Source organism: Oryctolagus cuniculus, chromosome 7, assembly GCF_964237555.1.
Source record: "Oryctolagus cuniculus chromosome 7, mOryCun1.1, whole genome shotgun sequence".
Taxonomy (NCBI): Eukaryota; Metazoa; Chordata; class Mammalia; order Lagomorpha; family Leporidae; genus Oryctolagus; species Oryctolagus cuniculus.
The window spans coordinates 83,955,875-83,968,254 of NC_091438.1; the positions used below are offsets into that span (position 1 = coordinate 83,955,875).

Genomic DNA, 12,380 nt, shown 5'->3' on the forward strand with positions numbered 1-12,380 from the left:
TTCTTAATCAACTAATTTGACTGGGAAACAAAGATGCCTTTTATTCACATGTTCTTTGAGTCGTGTTAGTGTAGTAAAAGTTCCCCACAAGATTTGGCCTTCGCTCACAAGTTCTGTGGCTGCCAATTAGTTTCCAGGGTCGCTATTTTACAAAAATGCTTCTCACTTTTTCAAAATGTAATTGAATGTCTGTTCATCACAGAGTTGCTTGTGTTCAAGCCCAGGGTGTTAAACATTTTTCGGGTTGACTTGGGTCAGCTTTGAAAAATTTCAGACAGTGAAACCTGAGCAGGGGCTCCATGCTATAGTGTGTTCCTCACAGCCTGTTAAGTATTAAGTGGATATTTAAAATGGAGTTGTTATACCTCTCGACTGACTTAAAGTGAGCCGTACAGTTTACAAGACTATTAATTAAATGAGACGATTGCATGGGATGCACACGTATTTTCATCATCATTCACATTGGCCCAGCGTTGCCCTTTAATTTTCAGACTAATTAAAGTAACACATTTACTGCAGATGGCGGATGGCTGCGTTGCTGCATAGATGCTAGCTCTGATGAAAGTGGAATGGTGCATTTTTCTCTTTCAGGCCAGGAAAGGAGTGGAAGAAGAAAGAATTCGCTTGGGTGGACCTGACTCCATTCCATTCACAGCTCCCTATTTGTCCCACCCTGGATCAAGTTTTTAATTTAACAAGACTGCATTTTGGGGGAAGTTTTCAACCCCATCTGTTTGGGGCCACAATGTGCCCCACCTGGTGGTGTAACTGATTTTTGAATTAACTGAGCTTTATTTCAGTACAATAGGGCAATTGTTTCATTGCTTTTAAGCACTAGGATTCTTGGAATCTGATGGGCAAAAAAATAAATCAGACTGCAACGTGCAGCTCTCTGAGCTGCTAATTGCATCTGACCCATTATCCTCCACAGCCCTGGTTCCAACTTTGACACGGCTGACTTGGAGTTTGAAATGTCGTTGGAAGGGCCGCTTTTGCAGGTCATCATACTGCAGTAAGTTCGTCCCTGGAACACTTTCCGAGGCCTGGAAAACAGAAGAAACTGATATGAGCAATTATCCCAGGATTGTGCAGCTGCTGGCATTTGGGGCTGGCGGACACAGCCACTGGCCCCTTCTCCCTCCAGCATAACCCTGGGTGGGGAGTGGGAGCAGGGAGGGTGATGGGCAGCCCTAGAGAAGTGTCAAACCACCATGTGTTCATCGCCACCAGAGCAAGCGCCGCTGGAGGCAGCGTCCCTCTTGCCACCCACCTCCCGCCTTTAAAAGCACGTAGCATTGGCAGGTAGCAGTTTTCCTTCCTTTACGGCTTTATCCTCCTCACAGGAGCTGTGCCCGCCACCCATAAAGCCTCTGAAGAGAGCACAGGGTTTATAAAGATTCACTTTCTTTGCAAAGTACCTCCCTGCCTGGGAGGCTCACCCAAAAGCTATAGCTGTGTTGCTCCCCGCTGGCTTCTCCCCAGGGGCCTGAGCACTGCCTTCAGCTCCACCCCCTGCAAGCACAGCGCTGTCCCAGAGGGGGCCCACCCTAGTACTGAACAGTGACTTTAAAAATAGAGCCAGCGAGAGTGCTAGAGGTGGGTCCTGAGAAGAGAAAAGGGAGAAACCTGCGAGGTGCAGGTGAGGGAGGGACAGGGTGATTTCCAATTCAGGGAGAATCCTGGGGGCTCCCACGCAAGTGCAGCTGGGAAAAGGACCTAGATCCAAGGCCTACCTCTCTAGCTGGGAAGAAAACGGGTCTTGGAAAGGCAGGGCTGCGGGACTCCCAGGAGGCAGGGCTACCAACAGCTCAGGACCACCTATGCAGGAACGGACCCAAGTGCCAAGGGTCCCCATCACATTGGAATCCTCTGCTCCCAAGGTGGCAGTCACTCTGGGTGGGAGACACAGCAGTTCAAGCCCCGGCTTTGTTATATAACTCTTCTGCCTCAGTTTACAAAACTCTCAAATGGGGCAATAACAAGTAGCAACCACAAAAAAAGCATTGCTGGATTCCACACCCAAGCCTGGTGTGTAATAAACATTTGACAAATTCCAGGTTTGATCATTAGCATGCGGTCAGTCTTACCCTCTTGTTTGCTGAAAAAAGTCCAGGCTTGCTCAAAGTCCAGGCTTCAACCAGCAATATCAGGGCAGCACACGTGGAGGGAGGCCTGGCTTCCGGCGGATTAAGTTGCTAACTCTACAAAGCCTACCCTTGGTGCAGCAGACAAGGGAGCTACACCTGGGAAAGGGCAAAGGCACTAGCATCCCACGTGCCTCATCCTATGCACCATTGATCTTCGTAGGTGCAGCCTTGCAGAGCTTACTGCCCTTTCGGGGTTTCTGCTCCATTCCGTGCCAGGAGACATCACTTGGGCATCTTGGTCATACTGGGGCAGGACCCCTGCCCCCACTCTACTTTGACCTTACCCTAAAGATGAAGTCCACCTTAATCGTGCTGTTTGCTGGTGTAATGGTTAATTTTCTGAGCCAACTTGACTGAGATAAGGAAGGCTCAGATAGCTTGTGAATCATTATTTCTGGGTGTGTCTGTGAAGAGGTCTCAGGAAGAAGTTAGCAGTTTAGTTGGTGGATTGAGTACGGCAGATGGCCCTCAGCAAGGTGGGTGAACACCATCCGACCCATCAAGGGCCTAAACAGAACAGGAAGGTGGAAGAAAGGAGAGCTCTCTCTATCTGAGCTGGGACACTCATCTTCTCCCAGAACTTTCAGAACATTCCCAGACTTCAGAACGCCTGGTTCTGGGCCCTTTGGACTCAACGTCAGCCCAGGTTCTCAGGCCCTCATGTGGACTGAGATTGACATCATTGGCATCCCTGGTTCTTCAGCTTGCACACGGCAGATCCTGGGACTCCTCGGCCTCCATCTTCACGCGAGCCGATCTCTCCAATAAGTCTCCTTCCTTACACTGACAAGTGTGTCCCATTGATTGTGTTTCACAGGAAAACCTGCCGAATACAGCTAGAGTGGACTCTGGTTCCTTTTCTCAGTGAGAACTCAGAAGACAATGTTTGTGTGAGGATTTAATTATAGCTCCCATGTGTATTTTAAAAAGGTGTAAGGCAACAACTTTGGCAGTACTGCAACAATCATCCCACCCATGTTCTCAGCTCAGAGATGTAGAAATGTACTGTTTGGGCCAGGTCTACACTGCACCTGGATCTCTATATTTGCCAGTAAACAGAAGCACATGGAGTTATTAATTAGCATTTATGAGTTCATTAGCATTCATAAGTAATGTCAACACAAGATGATGAACTAAGCGAGATTGTTTGGGAAGGGGAGATGAAGGAGAAAACTTCTCCCTCTGCCTGGATTCACATAAATGTTACTTCCCCAGCCTCGACCCCCACCCAGGAGTCAGAAGAAATAAACACAAACACACAGGCCAAGCCAGTCAATTCCCTGTACGTGAGGGTGGCCTCTCCTGAGTTTCTGGTTCCCATTACTAAGCTACTTCATATTGAGTGGATTTGAGACTTGGTTTAAAGAAAACATACAGTAGCAATACAACCATCCAGGGTGGCCGCATGTGATTCTTTTTCATGAAATTTTCAAGTTAAAAGGAAATTCAGAGATCATTATATCATCCCCCCCACACTTTAGGTAAGGAAACCTAGGTCATTTAGTTAATAGCAGAACTGGACCCAGCAGCTTCACTTCTCCACCTCTTTTCCTGTGACTCAAAAGGGATAGCACAGATACATCTGATTTCATGCTAAAAAGTCCATTCTGGGTCCAGTGTTCTCATTTCATTAAATAGTCATTTTTCTCCACCAAGAAGGCACACTTGTTTTATTCTGTCTGCCAACTCTTGGGAACCAGGCATCACTCACTTTCCCTTTGAGTCGATATTTCAGCCCACCTCCACAAGAATCAGTGTCAGCTGATGTCTGTACTTGAGTCTCTCTGTGCAGCATAGCCCAGTGGATCACTGTGTGAACAACCGGGCTTATCATGGGAACAGGATGGCGATCACATGAATCCAACACACAGGAGATTGGAAGAGGCTTTAGGGAGGAAAGAAGGAAGGAGAATGGAGATCAAGTGAAGGAGGGGATAGAGATATGGCTAGAAAAATTAGAAAGACCTAGAGGACTATCACTTCACAGTTCTTCCATCCATTTAGAAATCTGGCCGTTTTATGCAGATCTTCAACATTTGAATTAAATTTAACAGTGGTTTTAATAGGTTAAAAATACCTTTTAAAGCTTTTCCCACATTTAATCTATACCAGGTGTTTTGCCAAAAAGAAACCACTCACAAAGCAAGAGTCCCACAATTTCAGTTGTAATACTTACTCTCCAAGTACTTACTTGTTTTACATAGTCTTTGCTACATTACATTTTTATCTAACTTTTAGAGGGTACCCTGAACCTCTCAGTTATGATGGTTTCAAACTTCACTTTCAGTCGCGGAGCGTCATTCTGAGGTTCTGTGTGCAATATGTAGGTTGACACCTTGGCCTATGTTCAAGCAACATCCAGTATTATGTCTATGCGGACTAGATGTGAAATGAGGCAAGACCAAGTACTAACCCAGGTTACAAACTGTTCTGGTTGCAGTGTATTGTCTGGACCCCTAATTAGGAACAGCTGACCCGAGTGGGACATCCCTACTGACATAACTTTTCAATAATACCACATTTCTGCAAACAAGCACAGTTTCCACCTTAGTAGACTGGTTGCCATTCTCAAAGTCATTGATGGGTATTCTTTTTTTTTTTTTTTTTTTTTTTTTTTTTTTTTGACAGACAGAGTGGACAGTGAGAGAGAGAGACAGAGAGAAAGGTCTTCCTTTGCCGTTGGTTCACCTTCCAATGGCCGCCGCAGCCGGGGCGCTGAGGCCTGCGCACTGCGCTGATCCGAAGGCAGGAGCTGGGTGCTTCTCCTGGTCTCCCATGGGGTGCAGGGCCCAAGCACTTGGGCCATCCTCCACTGCCTTCCCGGGCCACAGCAGAGAGCTGGCCCGGAAGAGGGGCAACTGGGACAGAATCCGGCACCCCGACCGGGACTAGAACCCAGTGTGCCGGCGCCGCTAGGTGGAGGATTAGCCTAGTGAGCTGCAGCACCGGCCAATGGGTATTCTAATCTATCAGTACATGTTTTGCATGGTTATTAGTGAGGGAAAAAAAATAAGAAGCTGAAAGCTATTCCTATTTCATATTTGATTGACCATTAGATTCTACCTGAACTTCAATGTTGGCTTTTAGCTTGGTCAGGATCTTGTTGCCAAAGTAGTTTGCATGTCTGCTTATCTTCTTTTTTCTTTAAGATTTATTTATTTATTTGAAAGTCAAGTTACACAGAGAGAGGAGAGGCAGAGAGAGAGAAAGAGAGAAAGGTCTTCCATCCGATGGTTCACTACCCAAATGGCTACAATGGCCGGAGCTGCGCTGATCAGAAGCCAGGAGCCAGGAGCTTCTTCCGGGCCTCCCATGTGGGTGCAGGGGACCAAGGACTTGGCCATCTTCTACTGCTTCCCCGGGCCATAGCGGAGAGCTGGACAGGAAGTGGAGCAGCCAGGTCTCGAACCGGTGCTCATATGGGATGCCAGCGCTTCAGGCCAGGGCATTAACCCACGGCGCCACAGCGCCAGCCCCAAACTTATCTTCTAATGAGTGTACTTCAAAAAAGTTCATAGGAAAATGTAATTAAGCAATAAGTTTATTTTCATGCAAAAAAAATTGAAATCCATGCATAGTTTTTTCATAATATTCATTTTCCCTGAATTTTCTTTTTTTTTTTTTTTTCCCTGACAGGCAGAGTTAGACAGTGAGAGAGAGAGACAGAGAGAAAGGTCTTCCTTCCATTGGTTCACCCCCCAAATGGCCTTTATGGCCGGCGCGCTATGCCGATCCTAAGCCAGGAGACAGGTGCTTCCTCCTGGTCTCCCATGTGGGTGCACTCGGGCCATCCTCCACTGCCATCCTAGGCCACAGCAGAGAGCTGGACTGGTAGAGGAGCAACCGGGACAGAATCTGGTGCCCCAACCGGGACTAGAACCCAGAGTGTCGGCGCCGCAGGCAGAGGATTAGCCTAGTGAGCCACGGCGCTGGCCCCTGAATTTTTTAAAGGAGTCCTCAAACATGCTAGTTTTTCCTGATTTATTTTTCCTTTTTTGACCACCAGTTCATCACCAGATTGCATATTGCATAATCATTAGAGTACATCGCCTTTGTTAAATTCCCTTGGGATGCTGAAATCTTGGATTTTGTGGATAGGGTTATGTATAACCTTGTGTGGATCCTCTGTCTTCAGAATTATCATGAGTAAATTCTTATTTGACTCAGAAAAGTGTCCCATGATGAGAAAGACTTTCTGAGTACCATCAACATATTTGCTTTCCATGGACTGTATGTACCCTGGTCTCCCTCACAAGGCTCAGCCTAGGCATCACCTCCTCCTGGAGTTTTCCTTTACTGTCCCTTCCCTTCCACTGCACAAGCCTTCATTCCTCTACGCTCACCTCTACCACTGCGGTTACCAGAGTGTTTCTAATCATTTAGTTAAGTGTCTTTTCCCTTCACTTGACTGGGAATTTGTTCAAGGAAAATGCTATGTTTTATATCTTTTAGTCATTTTCTTGTCCCTGTACCAAGAACAAACCCTAATACACAGTAGATGGTTAATAAGTGTCCAATGGTTGGTGAATAGTCTTCAAACAATATGAAAAGGCTATGGAATGATAGTAAATGCCATCCTGCAGCCTAACCTGGTATAAATGGAAGAACTAATTTTGAACTAAATGAAGAGAGAGTGTAAAAGGCAAAAAGGCGGAGCCACTAAGAGTAGGAATATCTGTCCCCACCAGACACAGCCCCTTCCACCGTAGCTGAGGTCAACTATATTGGCAAATGGTCTCAGCATTGTGACTGCTATCAGTATCTCCATCTTCTCATGAGCACTTTAGATTCCCTCTACCCTCATCTGGCATCACTTCGGGTCTGAGTGATACACCTTGCATGACCCAAACCCTTATCCTTGAGGTTTCTGTGCCACTTAACTTACTCTCAGGCTATCATCAGCACATTTACCATCCAAACTGGGTAGGAAAATACCTAAAGACATTCAAGTGGTAATCATGGGTCTCCCTGCTCCCACTGTGTAAGAGCTAAGACAGTGGTCCCTTGGCACCTGGAATCTAAATGCTCCACCCATAGCCAAAGCCTAGAGTTCCAGGGGACTCTGCTGTGTCCTGTGATGGAGGTTTCTCCCTCTAGCAGCCATGACCTACCTATAAGTCTGCAGGGCACAGAAGTATGGGAAAAAGGAAATACAAATTCCCCACGTGAGTTACTAAGACAGAAGATAATCAGTCACAGCTTCTTTAATCCCTTGGTTCCTAAATCTATGTGTGCTTCCTGTTGGGGCCAACTCCTTGTAATGGTCACTGAGTTTGAGGGTACACTTCATCCTAGAGGACTGTGACTAATTCTCATAGATCCCATCCCCAAGCTGGTACCTCCACTGTGATTTCAACAGCCTCTTCCATAACTGTAGGAGACCGGGTATTCTTCTAGATGGTGATATCTGAGATAGTGCCAATGAGTCCCATGGCCATGTGTCCACTAGTGCACTCCCCTTGCCATAAAGTAGGCCCCTTGGTTGTGACGTGACGTGATGTGGGATCCATGTTGATGAGTCAGATACTCTAATCCCTGAGATGGTGGTACATGCTGAGGCTCTGCAGCCAGGCAGGAAAAATCCCATTTTGAAATAGTGTTTTCTCAAGTTCAAGTGAATCGTTGTTCCTTACCACTAAGTGGCTCCTTGGAGGCCACTGCCCTCTTTCAAAGACAGTGTCATATTGGGAATGGTTCTCTGTGGCTGGCAGTCAGACGTTTGGCAGCAACAAGAACTACACTATTAGCTTGGTGAGTAGAGCCATGCAGTAGACCCATATATAGCTCCCACCCCTGTCATTGTGGCTACTCCATTTATGCACTCATTGTGCCAGCACTGGTGTGATCCATATATGAGACCAGCTTATGTCAACTAGCCCAGTCATTCTATCTCTTTGGTTGTTTAATTCCTCTTCTGTGCTGCATAATTTATGGAGTGGGGGTTAACTGGTGATACAAAGATCCTCACACTTCATGCCCACTCCTATGAGAGAACTTCCCCAGATATCCTGTCTTCTTCCTTCCAGAATTTTGACCACTTGGATAACCCATTTGCCATTTCCCATAAGTTTACACATTCTCGGGGCCAGCCCTGTGGTGTAGCCGGTAAAGCTCAGCCTACAGTGCCGGCATCCCATATGGGAGCTGGTTCAAGTCCCAGCTGCTCCACTTCCGATCCTGCTCTCTACTATGGCCTGAGAAAACAGTAGAAGATGGCCCAAGTCCTTGGGCCTCTGCATCCACATGGGAGACCCAGAAGAATCTCCTGGCTCCTGGCTTCAGATCAGCCCAGCTCTAGCCGTTGTGGCCATTTGAAGAGTGAACCAGAAGATGGAAGATCTCTCTCTCTACCTCTGCCTCTGCCTCTCTGTAACTCCACCTTCCAAATAAATAAATAAACCTTTTTTAAAAAAAAAAAATTATACATTCCCTTTTTTACAGAAAGAAACTATAAAGGACATTCATTTCAGTATAGCAGGTTAAGTCCACACTTGGGACACCCACATCCCATATGGAATGAAGCGCCAGTTCAAGTCTTGGAAACTCTGCTTCTGATCCAATTCCCTGCTAATGTGCCTGGGAAGCAACAGATGATTACTCAAGTACCTGAGCTACTGTCACCCACATGAGAGACACAGATGGGGTTCTGGCTCCTGGATATGGCCTGGCCTAGTCCAAGCTGTAGCGGCCATTTGAGCAGTAAACCAGCAGATGAAGGATCCATTCCCCCACCCCCTTCTCTGTCACGATTCCTTTCAAATAAATATTTTTTAGTGGATAAGAAGGTGCACCACTTGAACCTGTACTCCTGGAGAGGATTTTCACTAACTGGCAACTTCAAGATCACCCCTGAGTAGGGCTACAGTGCAGTGGCCAACCATTTTCAGATTACCCCCATATACTAGGTCAATATACTCACAAACCAAGCTTGGCTTTTTGTGTGTTCTAACAGTTGGCCAGAAGGGACCCCCATGCAGCCACAGAAGTGCACTGAGAGAGAAGTAATGTGACAATGGTAGCTGAGAACCAGGGGGCTGGACCACCTGCTCATGGAGTTACTTTCCCCTTTGCTTCTGCTCATTCTTAGCCTTAAATGTGCCCTTTCCATCTTTAAATGGATTACTTCTTGGGATTACCCACTGAAAATTCTGACTTGTTGGGCCAGACAGAAACCAGTTTATGATGGGGAGTTCTCACCTCATAATCATTTGATGACTAATAGGCAGAATCCCAAAGCATACCAGGAGCTGCTTTTCAAACTGCATATAACGTGTGCAATCTCTCCTCTGGGCCCTCCTACTGAACACAGTCACTTGGTGTGTTCTCCCTTTGCAGCACTTCCACGCTGTCGTGCCCATTTCTCTGGGCCTTTTCATCCTTTCTCCCACCAATTGTCATGGTAATTCATTTCTATTTCATTTCATGTGAACTTTTTCTCCAGGTTTCTGAGAGTCATTCTAGCAATTTATTGGTTAGAGCCCAGGATCTTTGTCAGACGGTAAATCCTGTATCCCAGGAGAGTGCTTGCATACTGATAAATTTTCCCTTGTGTGACTTTATATTCCATCTACCTCAAGCCAGTATTCTCAGAATCCAGTTCTCTAAATGATGTTTCATATCCTTCCAGTTCCTGTTGGCCAGGTCCTGCAGCTCCTCCAAGATATAGTACATTTCCTCCCCTAGCAGGGCCAGCATCTCCCAGCCAGGCAATGTTATTATTTAACCCTATTTGTTAGTCTGGCTGCCAAGAGAAGGAATATGAGGGCAGGTCTGGAAGTAAGGAGGAAGCATTTGTCTTGCAAGGCAGATGCCTCTACATCTTTCCTAGCTAGGCAGCCATAATGCCAACCTTTGTCAGAGAGCAGTAGGCCATTTCTGCAGGCCCACAAAGTTTGGAGGAATCTAGAGTGTATCAACTTAGATATCATCATCTAATATCTCAAGGTCTGGTTCTCTCCCAGTAAGAACCCAGTCTAGCATAGCGCACTTACCCAGACTGAGCATTCAACCTTCTGTGAAACTCTGACAACCTTATGATTAAGCTCTGGCCCTGATATCAATCTTTCCTGTGTCCTAACTATAGGCTATGGAGCTCCCTTGATAGCAAATCAGTGAGAGCTTCTGGTTTTCACATTAATTGCCCTCTTTTTCCAAAGCATTCATTGCTCCCAGTAATGGTCATCCAATGCCATTGTTCGTATAATTACTGTTTTCCCATAGTTCCCATTTGGAACTCATACATTAACCCACTAATACAGTCCCTTCAGTCAGCGTTTCATTCTAGTTCAACAGTGGTACTTTGTCTTGGATCTGTCACTACTCCACCTACCCCCAGGAAAGGGCTCCCATTACCAAAGGTTAACAGGTGATGAAGCTCCAGCATTCTATCTTAACATCACCTTTCTTGGACCATTCCTGACACCAACCTTGAATCAGAGGATTGTGTACAGGAGTTTTATGAGTGTGTGTTCTTGGGGATTATCATTTGGAGAAGGGAAAGAAATAGGACCTGGTAACAGGCGAAGTCAGGTCACAACCATAGTCACAACAAAGGCTCCAGGCAACCTCACAGACAGCTCTGAAGTTGGCTTGTGCCTAGGAGCTGTCCTAAATTGCCATGAGGTAGACAGATCCTCATACCCCTGCAACACCAATCTTTGTGTGCAGGCTACCCAGCAAAGTGGGGTGTGACATGGGGTAAAGAGGCCCACTTAAGCAAAGCACAGTTCAGCTAGCAGCACTCAAAGCAGTTGGAGAAGTAAGTCCTTCAGTACTGAAGAGAGGACTGGGTCGTAAAGAGAGTGACCACTCCAGAACCCAGCTCTCAGCCTTATTAATTATATGACTTTGAGTAAGTCAGTCATGCTCTATGGGTCTTTGTTTCCTGATTAGTAAAATGGAAATGACAAAAACGCTTACCTCCTAGCACTGTCATGGAGTTGAAATGAAATAATAATGCAATGCACCTCAGTGCAGAGCCTGGGACATAAGAAGGTTTTTTTAGTGATAAGAAGCTTAGAGCTCATATGGGATGCTGGGACTAAATCATAGGGTACAACAGAAAGAGCTGCTGAATTATGGGCAGGAAGAGCTTAGAAGAAGTGAAAATCAAGGAAGCACAGCAGTTCCCAAGAGGAGATGGTCCTTGCGTAACGGAGTTTAGAAAGTTCTGACAGGAGGAAATGTCTTCCAGGTGAGATACTGACAGGAGCAGAGGCCCGAGAGACAAGCATGGCCTTTGTGGGCTGAGGAGGAAGTCAGCCTCGCTCCTGCCCAGACGCAGACGAGGAGGAGGTGGAGTATGGAAAGGTTAAAATCCTGGCAGGGAGGCTGGCCTTGTGGTATAGCAGGGTAAGCCCCCTCCTGCAATGCTGCCGGTATCCCATATGGGTGCCAGTTGGAGTCCAGATTGTTCCACTTCCAATCCTGCTCCCTGCTAATGCGCCTAGGAAAGCAGCGGAGGATGATGGCCCAAGTGCTTGAAGCTCCTAGTTCGCCTCAACTGTTACAGCCAATTAAGGAGTGACTCTGCAGATGGAAGATCTCTCTTTCTGTAGCCTCCCTCCCTCCCATACCTCTGCCTTTCAAATAAATAAAATAAATCTTTTTTAAAAATACAGACAGGGATAGGCATTTGGCATAACAGTTAGGATCCTAGTTAAGATGTCTCCTGTATTGATGTTCCTGGGCTCTTCGTATCCAGTTCCAGCTCCTGTTTCCAGATTCCTATTAATTCGTACCCTGGGAGGCAGCAGGTGATGACTCAAGACTCAAATTGCATTACCAGTTTCTGGCTTCAGCCTAGCCCAACCCCAGCACTTGCAGGCATTTGGAGACTGAACCAGCAGACGGGAGATTTTTGCAATCTCTCTCCCTCTCCCTCTCTTTCTCTGTCTTTGTCTTTCTCTCTCTCTCTCTCTCTCTCTCTCTCTCTCTCTCTCTTCTGCCTTTCACATAAATAGATTTTAAAAATTAAAATTAAAGGGGCTGGCCTTGTGGCATAGCAGGTAAAGCTGCCACCTTTAATGCCGGCATCCCTTAGGGGTGCCAATTCAAGTCACAGCTACTCCACTTCCAATCCAGTTTCCTGCTCATGGCCTGGAAAAAGCAGTAGAGGATGGCCCAAGCACTAGGGACCCTGCCACCCATGTGAGAGACCCGGATGAAACTCCTGGCTTTGGTCTGGCTCAGCTCTGGCTGTGGTGGCTATCTGTAGCATGAATCATCAGATGG

The 12,380-nt window shown here is 46.5% G+C and overlaps 1 long non-coding RNA gene across 1 annotated transcript in view; it reads right to left on the reverse strand.

The window, feature by feature from the left end:
- Window positions 1-444: 444 nt before the first annotated feature.
- The window catches only part of LOC127493424 (uncharacterized), a 32,210-nt gene continuing 20,274 nt past the window's right edge, over window positions 445-12,380 (reverse strand). The window contains exon 2 of the long non-coding RNA XR_007923561.2: window positions 445-1,043. This is a non-coding gene — a long non-coding RNA (uncharacterized lncRNA). The remainder of the gene's footprint in view (window positions 1,044-12,380) is intronic.